The sequence below is a fragment of the Ovis aries genome, chromosome 14, assembly GCF_016772045.2.
Source record: "Ovis aries strain OAR_USU_Benz2616 breed Rambouillet chromosome 14, ARS-UI_Ramb_v3.0, whole genome shotgun sequence".
NCBI lineage: Eukaryota > Metazoa > Chordata > Mammalia > Artiodactyla > Bovidae > Ovis > Ovis aries.
The window spans coordinates 3,370,228-3,385,932 of NC_056067.1; the positions used below are offsets into that span (position 1 = coordinate 3,370,228).

Consider the following 15,705-nt stretch of genomic DNA (forward strand, 5'->3'; position numbering starts at 1 on the left):
GATAATATTAGTAAGCTCAAAATTACATATACTGTTTTCTACTTTATCAGAACTGCATATTACTTATCAGAATCTAAAAATATAAAGAAATTGTCATTTGATAGAGGTCATATTTTTATATTGTTCATTATACTGTCTAGTGGTTTCTCTGCATCTACACTGACATAAAATATGTGTCTAAACAGTATCTGGTTGGTGTTAACGTGTTGTGTTATGTGTCTCAGGATGAAGTAGGAGGTTGGGCATTAAGTGAATCTTACTATGGCTGTATTCTGAGTGATTCTAAAATGGCAACATATTCTGTAGCTTCTTGAACTGTGGTTATTTCCTGTCCTAATGTCTTCAGAGTAAGCCACCTACCATGGTAAAAACATCTCTTTTCATATTCCATGCAGTGCACATGGGGGGGGAACCACCACCATTTCATGAGCTTAATACATTTTAAACCTTTTTGCCTCCAATTACATTGAAGAATGGCTCTGCTTGCAAAATTCAGAATTTTCAGGAAAGAAATAAGAAGTACCATCTGTTCTAAATACAAGAAATTCTGCTTGATAACCTGGTTCATGTAAAGATAATGGAATCTTGAATCCTTTTATGGATTCTTTCGATTTGAAGGTCAGAATATTTCTGCTACCTGCAAATTACACTGCCTGTTAACAGAAATACAAGGAGTCATTCCACTTAGTCCACATTTGTTTCTTGTACACTGAATGCACATCCTCTATCAGAGACGATTTAAACTTAGAAACACTAGTTTCTTAAAAGAAAAAACAAAAACCAAAAAACTTGTATTGAAATACTATTAGATCACCAGGAAGCTGCAAAGAGTGGAGACAGTTCTCACACACCACTCAGCATCCTCATTATTATTAATATCTTACAGGACTGCGGTACATTTGTCCAAACTAAGAAACCGACATTGGAACATTAACTCAAGTTCTGACTTCATTCGGATTCTACCAGTCTTTCCTTCAATGCCCATTTTCTGTTTCAGGATTCAGTGTAGGATATCACATTAGATTTGGCTGTCATGCCTCCCCAGTTTCCTCTGATCCGTGACAGTTTCTCGATCTTTCTCTGTCTTTTTATGATCTTCCAGGCATCCTGCAGAATATCCCCAGGGCAGTATGATGCTTGGTCACGATTACACTGGGGTCAAGGGTCTTGGCAAAACCACTACACAGGTGAAGTGCTCTTATTTCTTCCTAGCAGGGGTACATGATGCAGTACTTGGATGCAATCTCGAAAACGACAGGATGATCTCTGTTCGTCTCCAAGGCAAACCATTCAATATCACAGTAATCCAAGTCTATGCCCCAGCCAGTAATGCTGAAGAAGCTGAAGTTGAAGAGTTCTATGAAGACCTACCAGACCTTTTAGAACTAACACCCAAAAAAGATGTCCTTTTCGTTATAGGGGACTGGAATGCAAAAGTAGGAAGTCAAGAAACACCTGGAGTAACAGGCAAATTTGGCCTTGGAATGCAGAATGAAGCAGGGCAAAGACTAATAGAGTTTTGCCAAGAAAATGCACTCGTCATAGCAAACACCCTCTTCCAACAACACAAGAGAAGACTCTACACATGGACATTACCAGATGGTCAACACCGAAATCAGATTGATTATACTCTCTGCAGCAAAAGATGGAGTAGCTCTATAGAGTCAACAAAAACAAGACCAGGAGCTGACTGTGGCTCTGATCATGAACTCCTTATTACCAAATTCAGACTGAAATTGAAGAAAGCAGGGAAAATCGTTAGATCATTCAGGTATGACCTAAATCAAATCCCTTATGATTACACAGTGGAAGTGAGAAATAGATTTAAGGGCCTAGATCCGGTAGATAGAGTGCCTGATGAACTATGGAATGAGGTTCGTGACACTGTACAGGAGACAGGGATCAAGACCATTCCCATGGAAAAGAAATGCAAAAAAGCAAAATGGCTGTCTGGGGAGGCCTTGCAAATAGCTGTGAAAAGAAGAGAAGCGAAAAGCCAAGGAGAAAAGGAAAGATATAAGCATCTGAATGCAGAGTTCCAAAGAATAGCAAGAAGAGAAAAGAAAGCCTTCCTCAGCGATCAATGCAAAGAAATAGAGGAAAAGAACAGAATGGGAAAGACTAGAGATCTCTTCAAGAAAATTAGAGATACCAAGGGAACATTTCATGCAAAGATGGGCTCAATAAAGGACAGAAATGGTATGGACCTAACAGAAGCAGAAGATATTAAGAAGAGGTGGCAAGAATACACAGAAGAACTGTACAAAAATGATCTTCACGGCCCAGATAATCACGATGGTATAATCTCTCATCTAGAGCCAGACGTCCTGAATGTGAAGTCAAGTGGGCCTTAAAAAGCATCACTACCAACAAAGTTAGTGGAGGTGATGAAATTCCACTTGAGCTGTTTCAAATCCTGAAAGATGATGCTGTGGAAGTGCTGCACTCAATATGCCCGCAAATTTGGAAAACTCAGCAGTGGCCACAGGACTGGAAAAGGTCAGTTTCATTCCAATTCCAAAGAAAGGCAATGCCAAAGAATGCTCAAACTACCGCACAATTGCACTCATCTCACATGCTAGTAAAGTCATGCTCAAAATTCTCCAAGCCAGGCTTCAGCAATAGGCGAACTGTGAACTTCCAGATGTTTAAGCTGGTTTTAGAAAAGGCAGAGGAACCAGAGATCAAATTGGCAACATCCGCTGGATCATGGAAAAAGCAAGAGAGTTCCAGAAAAACATCTATTTCTGCTTTATTGACTATGCGAAAACCTTTGACTGTGTGGATCACAATAAACTATGGAAAATTCTGAAAGAGGTGGGAATACCAGACTACCTGACCTGCCTCTTGAGAAATCTGTACGCAGGCCAGGAAGCAACTGTTAGAACTGGACATGGAACAACAGACTGGTTCCAAAGAGGAAAAGGAGTACGTCAAGGCTGTATATTGTCACCCTGCTTATTTAACTTCTATGCAGAGTACATCATGAGAAATGCTGGACTGGAAGAAACACAAGCTGGAATCAAGATTGCTGGGAGAAATATCAATAACCTCAGATATGCAGATGACACCACCCTTATGGCAGAAAATGAAGTGGAACTAAAAAGCCTCTTGATGAAAGTGAAAGAGGAGAGTGAAAAAGTTGGCTTAAAGCTCAACATTCAGAAAACGAAGATCATGGCATCCGGTCCCATCACTTCATGGGAAATAGATGGGGAAACAGTGTCAGACTTTATTTTTTTGGTCTCCAAAATCACTGCAGATGGTGACTGCAGCCATGAAATTAAAAGACACTTACTCCTTGGAAGAAAAGTTATGAGCAACCTAGATAGTGTATTGAAAAGCAGAGACATTACTTTGCCGACTAAGGTCTGTTTAGTCAAGGCTATGGTTTTTCCAGTGGTCATGCATGGATGTGAGAGTTGGACTGTGAAGAAAGCTGAACGCCAAGGAATTGATGCTTTTGAACTGCGGTGTTGGAGAAGACTCTTTAGAGTCCCTTGGACTGCAAGGAGATCCAACCAGTCCATTCTAAAGGATATCAGCCCTGGGTGTTCTTTGGAAGGAATGATGCTAAAGCCGAAGCTCCAGTACTTTGGCCAGCTCATGCCAAGAGCTGACACATTGGAAAAGACTTTGATACTGGGAGGGATTGGGGGCAGGAGGAGAAAGGGACGACCGAGGATGAGATGGCTGGATGGCATCACTGACGCAATGGATGTGAGTCTGAGTGAACTCCAGGAGTTGGTGATGGACAGGGAGGCCTGGTGTGCTGTGATTCATGGGGTCACAAAGATCGGACACAACTGAACTGAACTAATTCTGTTCTTTGGAAGCAAATCACTAAAGTCAACCTACATTCAATGGAGTTGGAAGAGAAGAGGACAGGTCCACGTTCTCAGTAGGGGATTGTCTACACATATTACTTGAGTATTTCAGTAATAAGCCTGTGAGCTCGGTCACTTCAGTCGTGTCTGACTCTGTGCAACCCCATGGACCTTAGCCAGGCTGCTCTGTCCGTGGGATTCTCCAGGCAGGAATACTGGCTCTGGTCACCCTTGCTTCCTCTCAGGGATCTTCCTGACCCAGGGACTGAACCCACGTCTCTCTTGTCTGCTGCTTTGGTAGGCAGGCTCTTTACCACTAGCACTCTGGGAAGCCCTCAGTAACAAGAAACTTCCTCATATTCATTTATTTATTTACATTAGTATGACAAATACATATTTGTTTTATATCCTGGGTTATAATCCAACACGACGCTATTTATTTTGTTGCTGGAATTACTTCAGTTTTGGACATGGAGAAGTCTTTCTGGTTGACTCCTGCATCGCCTTGACATAACTCCAACCTTCTGTTTCCTGAACACTTCCCTGCTTTCTCATAATACAGTATCCTCCAGGCTCATCTTGTATTTTCTCTGCCACATTGCTAGACTCGGTTATTTCTCCAAGGACCCCTGCTTCTTTGTAAGAGAATGGTTTGAGCATACTGACTTCTATCGAAAGAAGAGTCACTTTGAGTGAGTTATAGAGCTTGTCAAACACATTCTTAGCTGGGTGATCAATATCACTACCAACAAATTAAGTCATATCTTGATATGATGTGGTATAAATGGCATCTCACCTCTCTGATCTATCCAAAACATATAACCCCATCTAATCATGACATCAGAGAAATCCCAATTGAGTGACATTTTATAAAATACTTGACAGTATCCCTAAACACTAAAAATATCACCAAAACCAAGGAAAGTCTAAGAAACTGTCACAGCCAAGAGCAGTCTAAGGAGACACGACTATTAACTGATTACAGTATCCAGGATGGGATCCTAGAACATAAAACATACAGCGATATAATCCTAAGGTCATCTGAGTAAAATACAGACTTTAGTTAATAAAGACACATCTCTATCAGTTCTTTAATTGTAACAAATGTGCCCTGCAACCGTAAGATGTTAACAACAGGGGGAGAAATGTAAGCTGCATGGAGGCTCCTCTGTATTAACTTTATAATGTTCCTGTAGATCTAAAATTGTCTCTAAAACATAAAGTGTATTTTTAAAAAGCGTACAGTGAATATGATTGACTTGAGAACAAAAAGTGAAGAACTCTCTGACACTCTGTCCATTCATCGACTCTGCATTTATTAATCTGCAGATAAATGGAGCTGAGTGTCATGGGACGACTTACCTCGAATAGGCTGGTAAAGGTTTCTCTCCAAGTTTGAATTTATTTGAAAGTTTATCCAAATGACATTTCCAGTTCTCTTATTCAGATTAGAATCCACTCGATTCACTTCTCCGCTCATTTTTCAACTTTTAGAAAGAGTGATACTTTAAGACTTCACACAGGGACACGCATTACTGAATAAGAGTGAAACAAAAGTGTGTGCTCCCTTGGCTGCAAGAAAATCTTCCTAAAGAGGAGGGAAAGAAAGTGCCCAGGGGTCAGGTGAGCAGCGGACACAGGAGGCTGTCCATAGCCCAGAGACATCTAGGAGCAGCAATGAGATCTTGCAATTAAGAAGATACTGCAAAGTAAAACTGGATTTTTAGGTGGAGGCCATGATTCCCAGTAGGAATAATTACAATACCATTATTCTTATTAAGGGTTTCAACCAGCTGTGGCCAGGAGACTTTATGCTGCACATTAAATAGGAACAAGACGGCTATTTCCACGAAGCCAGGTTGGCTAGAGCCCAGATACTCTGAAGAGCATCATATTTACGTCGGTAAGTTGAATTCTGCTGAAAACTGCAACAGTGTCACTCAAAGTGTCCCACATTTTAACTGTCTACACACTTGAAAGGGGGCTCACTGCCGTTTTGCAGCTGCAGCCTGGAGCCTGACATGGAGGCCCTGCCCAGAATGGAGGCGTGGGTGCCGGGGGGGACGGCTCAGAAGACCGCCTTTCCTGCCGGCTCCTCCACACGGGGTGCCCACACTGCCTACGGGGTGCCCACGCTGCCTGCAGCCTGCAGCACATCTGAGGCTCCTGGGCATGAGTGCCCTAAGTCCCTGTGCCAGCCCTTCCATGCCTGGGGCAGAGGAGTGAACACCAGAAGTGGCACACCTTACTGGGAGCAGGTCCAGCAGTCGGGGCACAACCCTTGGAGCAGGATGGCAGGGCCAGGGGCTTCACCGCTCCTCGGGTCCAGGAGCCCTTGGAACGTTCTCTGACCCCACCTGCCTGACACTCGCTGTAGAGCCACAGCCTTTACGCCCTGAGACAGCGCGGGCTGCCTGATGAAGGAAGGGGCACTGGTGACCCTGGGCCAGGGGGCCCGGCCCGCCACTCTCTGCACACTCCACGGCGGTCGACAGACTCCGCTCGCTTCCTCACCAGACACCTGAGTCAGCCACACCTTCTGGGTGGCCAGGCCCCTAGAAAAGGCTTCCAGTCAATTCCTGTCTGTTGACCTGGGCTGCCAGCAACCACAGAGAGCCGCATCTCCATTTCCTGCTTTTATCACGAAACCCAACCTTCAGGGATCTCTAAAGCCTCCCCAAACGTGTGTGCCCCTCCTCCCTTTCTTCCTCACCCTCTGGCTCTCCGATCAGCTTTACAGATTTAAGTCATCTCGCTGTCCTGGGAATAATGGTTTCTATTCCACACTGCATCAACTGGAAAGTAATTTTCTCTAGGTCTACACAATCACTAAAAAACCACAGAACTCCACATATGGCAGTTAGTTATTTGGCAGCCTTAATTGAAGAATTAGGATTTGGGAGGAACAGAGTACGGGATATATACGTTACCAAGTCCACGTTTGCTCTGCTCACTGCAGGACAGACCAATGAATCTGAGGGACAAGGAGCTGAGGCAAAGAAGAGACTTTATTGTTGGGGGGTGGTGGAGCGGATCACTGATGGGGAAGATGGCAGGCTAGCGCCTCAAAATACCCATCTTACTGGGGTCTGGACGCCAGGTTCTTTTCTAGATCAGAGATGGGAAGGTGAGGAAGCAAAGTAAAAAGGCCCTTGGTCTTGCAAACATCTGGAATGGCAAGCTTCAGGCAGGGGTGTGTTAATTCCTTCCTTCCTGCCGTCTGCAGATGGACAGGGTTCTGAACAAAGGCACTTCAGTTTAACAGGCAGAGGGGCAGGATTCTCTGAGGCAGCCATTCTGCATGATCATAACAACAAAAGCAACGAAAGGCAAGTCAAAGAAACAGTTCTAACGTGGAGTCAGAATTGGCTTCTTCTGTGCAACACATATGGGAACAAAAACACAGCTTCAAGTCGAATACCACTCACCCACAATCTTATTCCTGAGTGATATAAACAATTGAGAAACAATGTAAACAATTAAGAAACAGAAATCTCAGAGTCAGGAGACCAGAGAGGAAGTTCTCATGCTCTGTGAAGACAGCAGAGCCCGACAGGAAGAATTCCTACTCTTCCTTCCCTGGGGAAGGACTCAGCCAAGGAAAAGCCACAGCCCGGTTACCCTTCCTAGACCCCGACTTCCTACTGCCTTCTATGAAAGCATTTGCTTCCCTCGCCACGGGATGAGCCCATCTGTGCTGGAGAGACACCCGGCAGTCTGTCTGTGTGAGGTCAACGATGACTTCTACTAGGGATGGCCCCTGGTTCACCCTCATCGAGTTCCTCAGACTTCAGCCATCTGGGTGGCTTCTCTCGATTCCTTTATCCTTCTGTGCTTCTCCTCACTTCCTAACGGCCCTGATAATTTTAAACTGTTTGCAGTAGCTGAAAGGCTGCCATGCTGTGCTTCCCAAAAATGGCAGCCAAACTGTGATGCAAAGGGGTGTAGATATGCCCAGAGCAGCACCCCCACCGCAGCCCCCCTGTGCAGGAGAACAGGACCCTCGGCCCAGATTTGAGAAGAACAGTATCTCTCCATCCTTTATACTCGTTACCACTTTCAGGAGACACATCTCAGGGATGACAATACAGAGACATTTGAAAGGTTTGGCAACAAAAACTGCCTTCCCCAGCTGTCCAGAGATGGGCTGTTCCCCTTCCCACCTGCCCTGGAGAACTGCTGTCCTTTCAATCTAGTAAAGAAACCATCTGCCAGGGCAGGAGACAAAGGTTCAATCCCTGGAGAAGGAAGATCCCCTGGAGGAGGAAATGGCCACCCACTCCAGTCTTCTTGCCTAGGAAATCCCAGATAGAGGAGCCTGGCAGGCTATAGTCCATGGGGTCGCAAAGAGTCAGACGCAACTGAGCCAGCAATTCAACAGCCCAGTTAACTACATCTTTAATTAGGAGACACAGAGACGTTAAGATTTGCTGAACACCCTCTCTCCATCATCTTTCTAAAGTGCAATTGGGATAGTGGCATATAGTGATGAGAATTTCTTTTAAAAAAGGGGGGTAGAGTTTGAAACTGTTACATGGCTAAATCATAATATTTTCACTTATTAAAAAAGAGGAAAAACAATTCAATAAAAGAATAAACACATAGACCATGCTTTCACTCATAATTAACTGTTGGGGCAAACTGAAAACCAACAATTATTGCATTCAAATGCAACTGTTAATCTACTCTCTCTGAAAATTATTTTATATTTGGTTATATTTTGACTTTTGAGGTACGTTAATGACAAAATACTTTATGCTTCCATTTAGCTTTTCTCATGAAGGAGACCATTTACAAACACATATTAGAAACGATCTCAACAAGGTATACAAATTCAGTGGGAAAACTATCAGTTCATCTGGTTCAAAAGGTATCTGGCATATTTTCTAACACGGAAATAGATGTTTGCTAAAATACCAATTTGAGACAGATGATTTACTTTACCTCTTACTGGAATTCTGTAAAAAGGATTTTAGAACACATGCTGCATCTTCAGAAAGCTGAAGAGCTGCACCTAGATTTGCAACATCAGTTATGTTGAAGGTTTTAGGTCAAAATTCATCAGAAGAACTTTAATTTGAAACTAAATGATTTTATTCTGTGGCACAAGAATGTTGTTTGCTTCCCTTTTTCTGATTCTAGTTCACTGTCATATTCTACATAACAGACCTACCATCTTTATTGGAAGGAACTCAGTCAGCAAAATCCCTAATGCAAGTGTTTACCACATAATTGTTGAGCATAATTGCTGACTTGTGAGGGACAGTCTCTAATGTGTGGGAAGCATTTGCCTCTTTTATTACTGTAACTTTGGCATTTTATAAAACTGCTATTTTTATTACTGTGAATAAGACTTTCAGTAACTCATTCAGGCAGTTTTAAGGGCTGAGTTTGTATGGATTTTCAAGCCATATACATATATATGTGTATATATATTTACATTTTAATAGGTATATTTCTGATGCTAATTCTGCATTTTTCTATATATTCTATATTTTCACTTACACCTTAGTTTTCTATCAACATCTGTGCAGAATCAAGTTTAAAATGAAGCTGAAAAGAAGGAGGACCTAATTTTGAACACATTCATAAAAATGTCAAGGTCAATGGGTAAATGTTATTTTAAACTATCATGTAATGCTGAGCACTGCTCTTTTTTATCTTTATATCTAAAAATATATGAGCCATGTAGTAGCTGCTGATTGAGAGTTTGGAAAAACAGGTGAAGAGGCCAAGCACTAGGACTGGTTGATAAACCCCCTGATTTATCAAGGGAATACACTTCTCCACCAAAGGACTGCAAAGCTAATTCAGATTTGCTACAGAAAGTTCCTCACTAGCTATAGAATGGTGATAGCCAGAAATGAGTGTTTGAAGAATGAACATCACTCACTCACAAGGGTACTTCATTTCTTAAGCAAAATCTTAACATTCTCCTCTTCTTACACCTTCCTTTCCGACTCTGTGGCCTGACATGAATGAAAGGAGAGGAGTTAACCGGAGTCTTAATGAGAAAAGGTAAATAGAAGAGCTATAGGCACAGGATAAGTCAAATACCCATGAAGAGAGCTTGCAACACACTCAGGCAGCAGCTGGTAGCTAGAATGTGAAGTGAGTTAAATATACAAACTGGAGGTCTTACAACAGTTCGCACAACTAACAATTTAGATGTGAATACCCCAACGACACAGCTTTGGACACTATTCGGCTGAAGCTCTCCCAGTCTGAGCCCTACATCTCTGTTTTACAGGACCGTGGAGGGGCCCCCAAGAACCCACTGACAAAACCCACCTTCACAATGACTCACTTCACAATGGCTCATCCTCTGGGGGTGACTCAAAGCATCCCCACTGTAGCAGTCAAATGCACAGATTTTCTTTGGGCACTAATCACAATGTCCAGACTCGAACGATTTCAGACAGAGCTTCCTCTCCTACGCGAGTGACACTGTCAGAGAACTTCCCTACTTAGAGTCTTATGATCACAGTGCTTTACATCCTCAAACGTCATCTGAAGTGACATTGAAATGATAAATGAATGGGTGTGCAAAAAATTAACAGAAGCCTCAACTAAACAGACTTGGGGGACCAGAATGGGGGAGCTCTCACGGCCTGAGAAGATAGCAGAGCCCAACAGGGAGAAGACAGGACTCCTCTGCTGGCAAGGACACAGCCAGTGAGAAGCCATGGGCTCCCTGTTCCCAGCTTCCTACTCCCCGTAATAAAAGTCTCTCTTCCCAGAAGGGGCTCTCACGTGCCTCACCATAGGGGCAGACCACTGCCCACCCCCCCCACCCCCCACTGCAATTCTCTCCCAATCCACAATCCAACTTTGCTGGAGAAATAGCTGATAGCTTATTTGTTTCAGGTCAACAGATGAGAATATAAAAAAGGCAGTACTGTCGATTTGAGGGGAATGACGCTGGGTGGAGGAAACACTGTGGGCTGTGACAAGGCCCAGAGGGTAGGGATGAACTTGGCATTTTCAGTGACGCCCAGTAGAGCTGGGGAGTACTGAGCACTAAGGAAGTGGACCAAGTCCTGCTGGACACTGAAGAAGGCTTCCAGTCACACAGACCTTGACTTTCATGACATAAACAAGATAAAAATAAATGTTTCATCTGGTTTGTTTTTTTTTTTAAGATGCAATTTTAAAACTGCAAATTAAAAATAAATATGGGGAGTCAGGTAACTCTAATAAAACTTGTAAAACCTTTAGAGTCACTGAAGTGAGTAACTACTTCCCAGTTTTTAAATGACCAGCCCAGGCTCCGTGTGATACACATTTCTAATTGGGGTTGCTGACTCTAGACTTCATTAGGAAGCAAACTTTAACTCTATAACCAGGCATTCCCAACGTGAGTTCTGTAGAATGCTGATTTTAAAAGTTAACTGGAAATTGGGGAGAGGATTCCGAGGGCAAATTTTGCTCAGTATACACTGAGTATAAACAAAATTCCTCAGATCTTTCAACATGGGAATACACGTTATATATGAATAACAGCACAATTGTATGGCCATTGCCTTTTCTTTTTGCTGAACTATCTTGAAGCACTGATGACCAGCGAACAAAATTTGGTCACTGTTGCTCTTGGAGGCCCTAGATTCTACAACCATAAATCTCCCTTGGTTCTTATTAGCCCATTATAAAATACTGTGTCTTTTTATGTATTTTCCATTAAAATAATTATGAAAGCCTTAATCTTAAAGAACATAAAATGGGCTATTTATTCCGTTAGACAAAGGAGATTAATTTGATGGCTTTATTTTGGATTTTATTGCTAGCTGAGGTTTTATACCTGGGTGTTGAAAAATTGTATAATCTGGCTGAGAGCAAATTAGGAATGTGAGCTGCCGGGAAAATTTTCTCCAACAATGTGTAGGTGGGTTACTCTGATGTGAGGTCCTCTTAATTAATTATGGATCAGCCAAACTGGTATTTACTTGAACTATATCAAGTGCTATTAATTTGGCCTTATTTCATGAAATCAGTGATTGTCTAAAATCATCACATAACCACAAAATGAGAAAGCAGATGATTCAAATACTCTTGTAATTCTGAGAGAGAAGGATGCATTTTAAGTAACTTTTTATTTTGAAGTTGTGTAACAAGAAGCTGCAGAAGTACTCAGAGTTCCTGGGTACCCTTCATCCAGCTCCCCCCAGTGACCACATAACACGCAGTCAAAACAAGGAAGCTGAAGGTACTATGATGCTATTTACTCGGGTATAGGATTTCAGTAGCTTTTACACACATTTTGGGGGGGGGGGGGGGGTTGGGCATGGGGGTGCTTATCTTTTAAGGAAGGATTCTTCCCAGGGAGTTTCCAAAAAGACAGCTGCCCAAGCAAGCTAATTAGATATCCACTGCTAACAATCTTGACCTCAATTAGGTGAAGGATTCCTAATTAAATCCTTACAGGCTTTTGTGTTAAATGGTAATTGAATGCCTAAAAGTTCCTCACAATTATATCATATTAACAAGAATGTATTTGCATTTTTAATGTTTTATTGATTTCCAATTCACCACAGGGCTATTAGTTCTATCTTACCGTGCCATTTGGAGGATTTACAAATTGTTCTTTAGGGTTGAAAAGCTGACTGAATGGGTTTAAAAAACACAACCAAGTGTGTGACCCGCTCAGGGTTTCACCGACTGCCACATTTTAACCACTCCTTCTCACAATTACTAGTGTCTGTTTGAATCTGTGGGTAGCACGACAGCAGACAGAGTGAAACAGGAGACACTCCCTTTCTCTAAAAATGTTTGGGTCAGAGCACAGTTTCTCCAGACTCAGGGCTATTTTTCAGAACTCTGTGTAACTGTTTGTACAACTGCTCGTGAGTGTTACACAATTTCAAACTAAAGTTATTAGTTGGCTTGGCTAGTTTGGTTCCACATACAAAATCTTTAGGTTTTAATTACGTTTCATATTTATTTATGCAACATGAATTTATGATCAATAATGATTATCTGTGTTTTTAGGGATATATAGCACATGACCCTTAATATAATTTTATCCACTGATTTATCTAAAGTATTTACCTTAATCTGTAGACAATACCTGTTTTCATTAATTGGTTCATTTCTTGTACTAGCTTTTCCCAAGCCAGTGAAAAAAAATCATATACACCAAGATTTAAAAATAGAAAAGTCAGTGTCTACTTAGCATTACAGTCAACCATGGGCCTGAATCTATCTTTCTCTATTAATATCTCCCAGGAGATTGTCAGATGACAAAAGCTACATTAAAACAATCATTCCAGTTCTTTAAAAAGGAAGATCTCTGCAAATATATATGATTTTTAAAAATTAGCATTCTTACCTAATGTTTCATTTATAATTGAACATGCATTTTAATAATCAAACACAAAGGTAATGCCAACTTTTTTCCTGTCATATAATACACCAAAGATAGAAATATTTTACGAGCTAAATTAAAAGTTTGCCCCAGGTTATAATTTTAAATTTCTAGTATCACTTAGGGGAATATACATTTTTTTTCAAAGTATTCAGATAGGATTAGAAGTGAACAATTATTCAGCTCTAACTGTAAGTAAACAATGATAAGAACAGATGAAGTGAAGTGAAGTCGCTCAGTCGTGTCCGACTCTTTGCAACCCCGTGGACTGTAGCCCACCAGGCTCCTCCATCCATCGGATGCTCCAGGCAAGAATACTGCAGTGGGTTGCCATTTCCTTCTCCAAAGAACAGATGAGCCAGCGAACAAATTTCTCCAGAAGCATGTCATGGCAAAAAGTCCAGAGAATTCAGCCTTATGTCTTTTCTCTCACAGGAGAACAGAACAGAACAGACTGTCTGGCTAAAAAAATAGTTTAAATGTTCACATAGTACTTCATTTCTCTGTTTCATTGTATTAGATGCAGTAACACCCATCCACTAACTCAAGTTCTTGGAAAGTACTTTGAAACATCTAATTCTGGTGGTAAAGTTGGGGGTTCAGGATGGGGAACACATGTATACCTGTGGTGGATTCATGTTCATGTATGGCAAAACCAATACAATATTGTAAAGTAATTAACCTCCAATTAAAATAAGTAAATTTACTAAAAAAAACAACATCCCTACTGATATGTCCATGTTTCTCTGGTCTGCCCTTTCTGATCACTTATGTAGTTACAGTCAGTTACAAAATCCTCTGTTATGCATTCACCTATATGAGGAATGCTTCATTTAAAAAATCCCATGTCTCTGCTCATGAAATGGGGGGACGAAATACTTCAGGCATAATACAGCTGAGTACATACTAGAGTCATAAAGCAGATGTTAACTCTTTTTCCAAGTTTTATGATAACATGTGCTTATATACTTTTCACAAATAATTTGCATTTCACTACTTTTACCAAATATATGATTGACAGTTACTATGAGAAGTTTAACAATGTAATTTTCAACTGAGTGGTTTTATCCCAGGTCTGTCCAAACTGAAACACCATCAAGTGTGCTGGGCTCTGTTAGAGCCTCTTCAGATCTGCTCAGCTCACCTGGCCTCGCCTGTTTGCACTGCTTTAATTCCCAAAGGGCCCCAAGAATGGCTTATACCATCCCATCCTTGTTCTTAAACATCATCACAACTGAAACCACAGGTTGCGTAGTGCTCCTCAGACATACAGCCTGGACTGTGCCACCGCCTGCATCCTGTCTGATAGCTTTCATGCTTTCCAGCTCTCTGAATCGCTATATCACACCTGCATAATCTCTTGAAAAAAATTTTTTTTAAAAAGGGGTGGTCCTCTTTGCTCACTTTGTAGAAGTGTTTGTGAGATTCAGAGCTGTGAAAATTCTTCCATTTATTTATATTCTGACATGTACACACTGTATTTATTTGTGGCTGGGCTGGGTCTTCATTGCTACACAGGGGCTTTCTCCAATTGTGGAGAGCAGGGGCTATTCTCCAGTTGCACGGTGCAGGCTGCTCACTGTGGTGGCTTCTCTTGTTGCGCAGCACAGGCTCCAGGTGCCTGTCTTCAGATTTTTTAATTCCAGTTGAGCTCTTTCAAATCCTAAAAGATGATGCTGTGAAAGTGCCATACTCAATATGCCAGCAAATCTGGAAAACTCAGCAGTGGCCACAGGACTGGAAAAGGTCCATTTTCATTCCAAAGAAAGGCAATGACAAAGAATGTTCAAACTACGAAACAATTGCATTCAGGTAGCAAAGTAATGCTCAAAATTCTCCAAGCCAGGCTTCAACAGTATGTGAACTGTGAACTTCCAGATGTTCAAGCCGGATTTAGAAAAGGCAGAGGAACCAGAGATCAAATTGCCAACATCTGTTGGATGATCAAAAAAGCAGGAGAGTTCCAGAAAAACATCTACTTTGGCTTTATTGACTATGCCAAAGTCTTTGACTGTGTGGATCACGATAAACTGTGGAAAATTCTGAAAGAGATGGGAATACCAGGTCACTTGACCTGCCTCCTGAGAAATCTGTACGCAGGTCAAGAAGCAACAGTTAGAACTGGACATGGAAAAATAGATTGGTTCCAAATAGGGAAAAGAGTACATCAAGGCTGTATATTGTCACCCTGCTTATTTAACTTATATGCAGAGTACATCATCAGAAATGCTGGGCTGGATGAAGCACAAGCTGGAATCAAGATTGCCGGGAGAAATATCAATAACCTCAGATAAGCAGATGGTACCATCCTTATGGCAGAAAGCAAAGAAGAACTAAATAGGCTCTTGATCAAAGTGAAAGAGGAGAGTGAAAAAGCTGCCTTAAAACCCAACATTCAGAAAACTAAGATCATGGCATCTGGTCCCATCACTTTATGGCAAATAGATGGGGAAACAATGGAAACAGTGAAAGACTTAAATTTTGGGGTTCCAAAATCACTGCGGATGGTGACTGCAG

The 15,705-nt window shown here is 41.7% G+C and overlaps 1 long non-coding RNA gene across 2 annotated transcripts in view; it reads right to left on the reverse strand.

Annotated features, from left to right (window-relative positions):
* The window catches only part of LOC114117781 (uncharacterized), an 87,129-nt gene that overhangs the window by 53,114 nt on the left and 18,310 nt on the right, over window positions 1–15,705 (reverse strand). The gene's annotated exons all lie outside the window — the stretch shown is intronic.